The sequence below is a fragment of the Suncus etruscus genome, chromosome 20 (assembly GCF_024139225.1).
Source record: "Suncus etruscus isolate mSunEtr1 chromosome 20, mSunEtr1.pri.cur, whole genome shotgun sequence".
In the NCBI taxonomy this organism is placed as follows: domain Eukaryota; kingdom Metazoa; phylum Chordata; class Mammalia; order Eulipotyphla; family Soricidae; genus Suncus; species Suncus etruscus.
Genome location: NC_064867.1, coordinates 19,793,309 through 19,800,944, shown reverse-complemented (window position 1 = coordinate 19,800,944; position 7,636 = coordinate 19,793,309). Strand labels below are relative to the sequence as shown.

Below are 7,636 nucleotides of genomic sequence, written 5' to 3'. Positions count from 1 at the left end.
GTCCCTGGTCCGCTCCAGGGTCCAGGGGGGTGGACTGTTCTAGGTCACCTGTGAGTCCAGATGGTTGGCCCTATCTCCCCCGTCTATTCGGGTCGCTCAACTTGCCTTTCTAGGTGCCACCCTTGGGGGAGGGGCTGGCCCAAAAGCTGAGCAAAAGGACAGAAACTCACTCACGCCTCCCCAGCCGGCCCGCAGGGGTCTCTGGGGGGAGGGGCAGGCCCACACGCCAAGACAAAGGACAGAAACTCACTCAGGCCTCCCCAGCCGGCCCACAGGGGTCTCTGAGTGAAGGGCAAGCCCAAACGCCGAGCCAAAGGGCAGAAACTCAGGCCTCCCCAGCCGGCCCGCAGGGGTCTCAGGGGGAGGGGCAGGCCCAAATGCCGAGCAAAAGGACAGAAACTCACTTCCGCCTCCCCAGCCAGCACGCAGGGGTCTCTGGGGGGAGGGGCAGGCCCAAACGCTGAGCCAAAGTACAGAAACTCACTCACGCCTCCCCAGCCGGCCCGCAGGGATCTCTCCAAAGTACATATTCTTTCTATGACCACTGCTAAAATGCAGAACCAATCTCATTAAATGCTGACCTCATGTTGCTGGAAACTTTTTTCTGAAAAGAGAAAAACATGGGTTTGAAATATCTAATTTTACTTCTTTGTAGATTTCTTTGGGTGTGTTCCATTTTATTTTTGAAGTGGTAGGCTATCTTTTTGTTTTTGGGCCACATCCAGCAGTGCTCAGGGCTTACTCCTGGCTCTGCACTCATAAATCATCCTTGACAGGCTCTGGGGACCATATGGGATGCTGGGCATTGAACCCAGGTCTATCCCAGGTTGGCCGCATACAAGGCAAACATGTTATCTCTATGCTAACTCTCCGGCCCCAAGCTATCGCGTTTTAAGACAGAATAAGTCCACAGTTGTCTTTTAGGAATAAATTATATAATATTGAATCTTGCATGTTCCCTTATTATGTTTTGGATTTACATAAAACATAATATGTGAACTTTAAAAACATTGGAACAGAACGAGAACATGGCTGACTTGTCCTCAGAGTTTCTGAATGTGAGCAGTTTGTGTGAGCTGGTAGAATTTAAATTAAAAAAGAATTAGACACTTTAATTTAAAAAGTTATGTATAGTTGAGTTTTAGACATCCAGCATTAGTTCCACCACTGGTGTCAACTTTATTCCATTGTACCAAAGTTCCATCTCATCACTTCCAGACTGCCTCCATGATAAACATAAACATATTTTAGTACTTAATTACCATGATTTAATCTCCTTATTTTATTATAATTATATGGTTTGGATATAAGACTATAAAAATCCTCTATATAATGATACTCCCAAAGCTCTTGACTTATGTTCCCCATTACTCATTACTTTCCATGTATCTCTTAATCTCTGCTTGATTAATTTTCTTCTCTGACCTTTTCCCTATATTCTTGGGTCAATTATAGTCCAAGAGTCCCTTTTTTTAATACAGTGTTCAGTTAATCTATATACCATAGATGGGGAAAAGAAGGGCCAAAGAGATATACTAAATAGTTCTCAGCATTCAAAGTTGGGTTTATAGTGATGGATGACCTAGTAGGAACATGCTATTTTATTTGGTTTCTTCTATTTATTTATTTTTCTAAATATAGAACACTTCACGAATTTGCATGCCATCCTTGTGCAGGGGCCATGCTAATCTTCTCTATATTGTTCCAAGTTTAATATATGTGTTGCTGAAGTGAGGATGGTTTCTTCTATTTATTGAAAAATTTTGCTTAACCCTAATGTCTGTTTGCCCTGGGCTCTTATAAGATCTCCCTATATGCTATTTTCCTACTTCAATTTCTGTTGAATTCAGGTGACTCAAATAGTAGGTTTTAAATCCCTTAATATGAACCCTCTTAGTTGGCATTGTTTAATTCTTGGATTGACTATATGCTAATTGTATGAGCAGCATATGTCACATTTTTATTATCTATAATAGATTAAAATGATTAAACTTACATTGGAGGGCTATTATAAATTGTGTTGCTATCTTATTCATAGCTGTTTGCAGAAGACCTAGTTTAATGAAGATACTCAAGGAAAATGGTACATTGTTTTTATTATCATGGATCAGTGAAACATTTTTCTTCTTTGGATGGTTTTCCACTATTTATTTTTCTTTTGGTTTTGGGGATACACCCAGTGTCACTCTAGGGTTGCTTCTGACTCTGAGTTAAAAAGTCACTCCTAGCAGACTCAAAGACAATATGGGATGCCAGAGAACAAACCTGGGTTGGTCACATGCAATGCTAACAGCTACTGCTGTGCTAATACTTGGGGTCCAGGTTTTCCACTATTATAGTATTTTTAATTTCTAACTTCATTTTTCAAAGTATAGTTGATTTATAAAGTAGCGTGAATTCCTCTGCATCTGTCTATTTAATATATATGTCTATATATATAATTTCCAATAATAGTACTTATGGTTGATTTACAGTACAAGAGGCAACATAGCAAAATCCATTTGCAAAAGTAGATTGCATGGTAGATATTTGATTTTTTCCCCTTTCATTGACAGAAATACTATTTTCCTTGTCAGAGATGCAAGAGTAAGCTTTTACTTTTAGAATGAAAGGTCTGCTTATAAGGCCTAGAAAGAAAACAGTTAAGAAATTAGTCAAAATATATGTAACTTCTCCCCTCTTCCAGGGACAATATGTTTCAGAACGAGTTATTTAAGCTTCACTTCTCTGTATTTGATGGACATTGATTTAAATACTAAGCAGTGTAATAAACCATATGTCACTGTCTATTATTTTAATCGGGCATCAACAAGGTAGGTTTGAACAGTAAGGAACGGGGCTAAAGGAAAAAACAAGATATAAAATTTTGAAAAGGAAGTACAAGTTGAAACCAAACATTAAGTTTAGAACCAGATCAAAGCCAATAATTTGAATAGAGCAGGATGGCAGACTGGATGATGAGACCAAGATGGTCCAAGAATACTTCGTATTCTTTATTAAATAAATGATGTAAATAAAAATGCATTAATAATGTGGGAAGAGGGAACTGGGGAGCATTGGTGATGGAAATATTGCACTGGTGAAGAGGGGGTGTCCTTTTATATAACTGAAACCCAATTACAAACATTAGTAATCATGGTGCTTAAATAACGATATAAATTAAAAATACATATATAAAATAAATTATTTTTTAAATCAAGTATTTAAAGAATACTTTAAAAGAAAAAACAGAGTTTGATTCCTGGTACCACAAGCAGTCTCTTAATTCTGCTGACAGTGATCTCTAAGCAAAAACACAGTAATTAGAAATAAGTCTGAGAGAAAGAAGAGAGGGAGAGAAGAAGAAATGGTGGAAAGAGAGGGTGAATGAAATAGACAGAGTCGCACACAGACACAGACACATATAAATTAAAAAATTATGATTTTCAAAAATTGTATAAATTAAGATCAGCCTTTAGCCTAGTTAACATCTAAACATTTACATACCTTGTGTACATGCTTATAAAGTACTAAATTTAAATTACAATTTCTTCACCAATAAAATCAGAATGGTATTGTTTTAGAGTCATGCTCAGCTCTGCTTAGGACTTGCTACTGGCCATTAGCTCAGGAATTACTCAGGGCAGTGCCCAGAAGACCATAAGCATTTTTTGGGATCAAATCTAGGTTGTTTATAGTCAATATAAGAAACTTACCTACTGTACTGTTTCTCTGAGCCTTCAGGAATGGTATTTTTTTCAGATGCTTCTAACATAAATGATGAAAGCAAGAGTAAAGCCCTTGATAAATAAGTGAGTACTATATATATTATACAGTAGCAGTAGTTGGTGCGTAGAATAACACCTGCTTATGTATTTTGTTTGGACAGTATATGCCCTCCAATTCATGGACTACAGAGTATTACTTTCCTTGAAAAACTAAAATACTCAGCTACAAAATAATATACTTGAAATTTGAATTTGTAACCTGCGACAAATTCAGATCTTCCCTTCGCTCAGAATCTAAGTGGAGGATATAATTAGAGATCAAAGTTTATGAACCAGCTCACCACACCAGGCAGAGTTTGATAAAATCTATTTAATCAGATTAAAACAGCAATGCTTTGATGTTCTTTCAGTGGGAGCATGGACATGCAATATTATTATGCAGAAAAAGTCACTACCATAGTGACATTGTACTGGGCTTTGACTACATTTTGATGTAACTTTGCTCTCAAAAAAAGCATAGATAAATGCTGTGGATAGTTACTGTGAGAACAGTTGTTACAGCTAGAAAGCTAGTTCTTTCATCCCATGCTCAGCTTGAAATATCAAGAAATAGCATTCTTGAGGTCACAATCCATGTTGCTCCTTCACCTGTGCACCAATAATGTACAGAGAGTTCTTTATTTTATTCTTTAAGAAGTTTATTCTCTCTCTTCTTCAATTTATCTTATTACAGGTTCTTAGGAGACCTTTGGATGGAAGATAGTTTGTTTCTGAAATTATTGATTCTCTTCTTTATGATCAGTTCCAAGAATTGGCCTTACCCAGGCACATCTTTTTCTTAAAGTCAGTCCTCGTCACTCAACTAGTCTCTGATGTCATTTACAAATTGTTCCATAACACTCAGGCTCAAAAATTAAATAGCTGGCTCAAAGAACCAGGATATAATCATAACTCTTTTATTGGAATACTCAAAAAGATTGTCCAAGTTAAAATAGAGCTTTGGTTATGTTTTAGTTCTTCCATTTAATTTAAATAGAATTTATGCAATTTATTGAATAGCTCCTGAGGGCGAATCAAAGTACTTTATAGTGTTCTGTATAATTTGATTCTCACACAAATGTATAACATGTTTTATTTGTTAAACAGTGCGTAAGTTCATAAGGCATGTTCCTTTTCCAATTCTGTCTTTTTAATGTTATAGTCAATATTGGAACTATACTTACTATATGATTACTAAGTATGATTTTATTCATTGTTTTTCACTAGGCTTAATCATATCTAAAGATAAATTTTAAATGTGTGCGATTTTGAAACAACAATTTAATATTATCTAGGTCCATTTGTTCAGTTTTCAGATTATTTGTATGTATATTTCTTCCACAAGAGCGTGTGATGAAATAGCAAATAGGTGGTGACTTAAATCTTTTTATCATATCACTTTTATCCAAAACTTTTGCTATTCAAATAACTGTTTTATATTCAATATGACTATTGAAAATTACATACTTGACCAAAACCACAGAATTTCTATGCTTTTTATAAATTCATTTATTTGCTTGTTATAATTAAATAGAAGTAAAACCCCCAAAAGACTTTCAAAAATTTTATCTACTTTTCTGTTATTTGTTTGTTTATTTATTGTATTTTGGGCTACACCTGGTGGTACACAGGGGTTACTACTGGCTATGCACTCAGAAATCACTCCTGGCAGGCTCAGATGACAGACCATGCAAGGCAAATGCCCTACTGCTGTGTTATCTCTCCAGCCCCTCTACTTTTTTTAAATGCAAAAAAATTTTAATGCAAAATTTGGTTAAGACAATAGTAAACTCTAATTTATATATAAATTATATATAAATATATATATATATATATATATATATATATAAACTTCAGAGTTTTAACTATGTTACGGACTTCTAGTACATTTTGTGTGTCTGGTCAGAAAAACTAAAATTGCAGATGTAATTGCAGCAATCCTGCCAAGAACTTCTGCAATAAGCCACCATCTTCAGAACACATTTATCGTGAGAAACTTATCTACATATAACTGTAGTCAGCCTACATTAATGCATAGCTTACATACAAGGAGGGATCACAATACAAAGTGAATAATGACTTACTTCATTCACATATTGAAGTTTACCTCAACCAGTATTAATAAAGTATTTTTGCCTCTTAGAGAAATATGATGCTGTCACAGGTTATACTCACTAAGAATCTCAGTATGTTGTAGAGGTTTGTGAATGGTAAGTTTAGTAAGAAATAGTATTGGAAGCAATAGCCCTGGAACAGAGAAGATGTACTATTGGGCAGAAGAAAATCTATGGCTGTGATGTAAACTTAATTAAAAATCATGGGAGTAGTTAGTATCATGAGAGTATCACTTTTAACACTAGTCATACTAGGGCAATGAGAGATTGAAGACAAGGAACAAAGAACTGGGTAAATGATAACTTTTATTATTTTCTTCATAAAAATATATTCTATTACAAACTATCCTGGTTTTTACATGTATTATCACCCTATTGTGATGTTTTTAAAGAGTAAAGACGCAACTATTGTGAAAAATAAAAAAAAGAAACAGAAATTTCAGTGAGAGAAACAGAATACCTGTCTTGAATATAGGCAAGGGGTGGGGGAGAAGGGAGATGGAGGTCATTGGTGGTGGGAACTTGCACTGGTGAAGAGTTGATGTATATATTAGTTTTTATGTATATACATATATATAACTAAAACCCAACTAAAAACATGCTAGTAATCATGGTGCTTAAATAAAGATATTTATAATTAGAAATAAAAGCATATGCTACACTTGCTATTTCTTTGTGTTGACTTTCACAAATTTATAATCTTTGGATAATTTAGCTTTCTTTTTAATAAAATAGTAGTGAAGATAATTTATCTACAGACTGTTTCATTTCAGATTTAGAATTTTTGATTAGAATTTTGATTAGAATTTTTGCATATAGTTATGTTCCTATTAGTAAAGAAGCCATTCACAGCCTCCTTATCTTCTAGACTACTAGACCAGGTTTTTCACCACCACTGAATCTTAACAAGACTGAAGTCAATGAGCTGACTATGTTCTGGGAATGCAGAGACCCAGGCCATAAGAACACAAAGACAATCATAAAATATCTCCAGTGTTTAGCTAATTTTGGAGTGCTTGGAACAGATGACTAACAGTGGGTAAGAATTCTCTATTTTGTTTCTCCTGGATTTGTTTACACCACTTCTTTCTTTCTTCTTTCTTTCTTTCTTTCTTTCTTTCTTTCTTTCTTTCTTTCTTTCTTTCTTTCTTCTTTCTTTCTTTCTTTCTTTCTTTCTTTCTTCTTTCTTTCTTTCTTTCTTTCTTTCTTTCTTTCTTTCTTTCTTTCTTTCTTTCTTTCTTTCTCTCTCTTTCTTTCTTTCTCTCTCTTCTTTCTTTCTTTCTTTCTTTCTTTCTCTCTCTCTCTCTCTCTCTTTCTTTCTTTCTTTCTTTCTTTCTTTCTTTCTTTCTCTCTCTTTCTTTCTTCTTTCTTTCTTTCTTTTCTTTCTTTCTTTATTTCTTTCCTTTCTTTCTTATTTCTTTCTTTCTTTCTTTCTTTCTTCTTCTTTTTCTTTCTTTCTTTCTTCTTTCTTTCTTTCTTTTTCTTTCTTTCTTTCTCTTTCTCTTTATTTCTTTTTCTTTCTTTCTTCTTTCTTTTTCTTTCTTTCTTTCTTTCTTTCTTTCTTTCTTTCTTCTTTCTTTCTTTCCTTTCTACTTCATTCCTTCCTTCCTTCCTTCCTTCCTTCCTTCCTTCCTTCCTTCCTTCCTTCCTTCCTTCCTTCCTTCCTTCCTTCCTTTCTTTCTTTCTTTCCTTCCTTCCTTCCTTCCTTCCTTCCTTCCTTCCTTCCTTCCTTCCTTCCTTCCTTCCTTCCTTCCTTCCTTCCTTCCTTTTTTCCTT

General features: G+C 34.9%; 1 non-coding gene across 1 annotated transcript; it reads right to left on the bottom strand.

Moving 5' to 3' along the window:
• Positions 1–1,631: 1,631 nt before the first annotated feature.
• On the bottom strand, positions 1,632–1,738 carry LOC125998361 (U6 spliceosomal RNA). Its single transcript, XR_007491950.1, has one exon. It is a non-coding gene; the product is annotated as a U6 spliceosomal RNA (small nuclear RNA).
• Between the last annotated feature and the right edge of the window lie 5,898 nt (positions 1,739–7,636).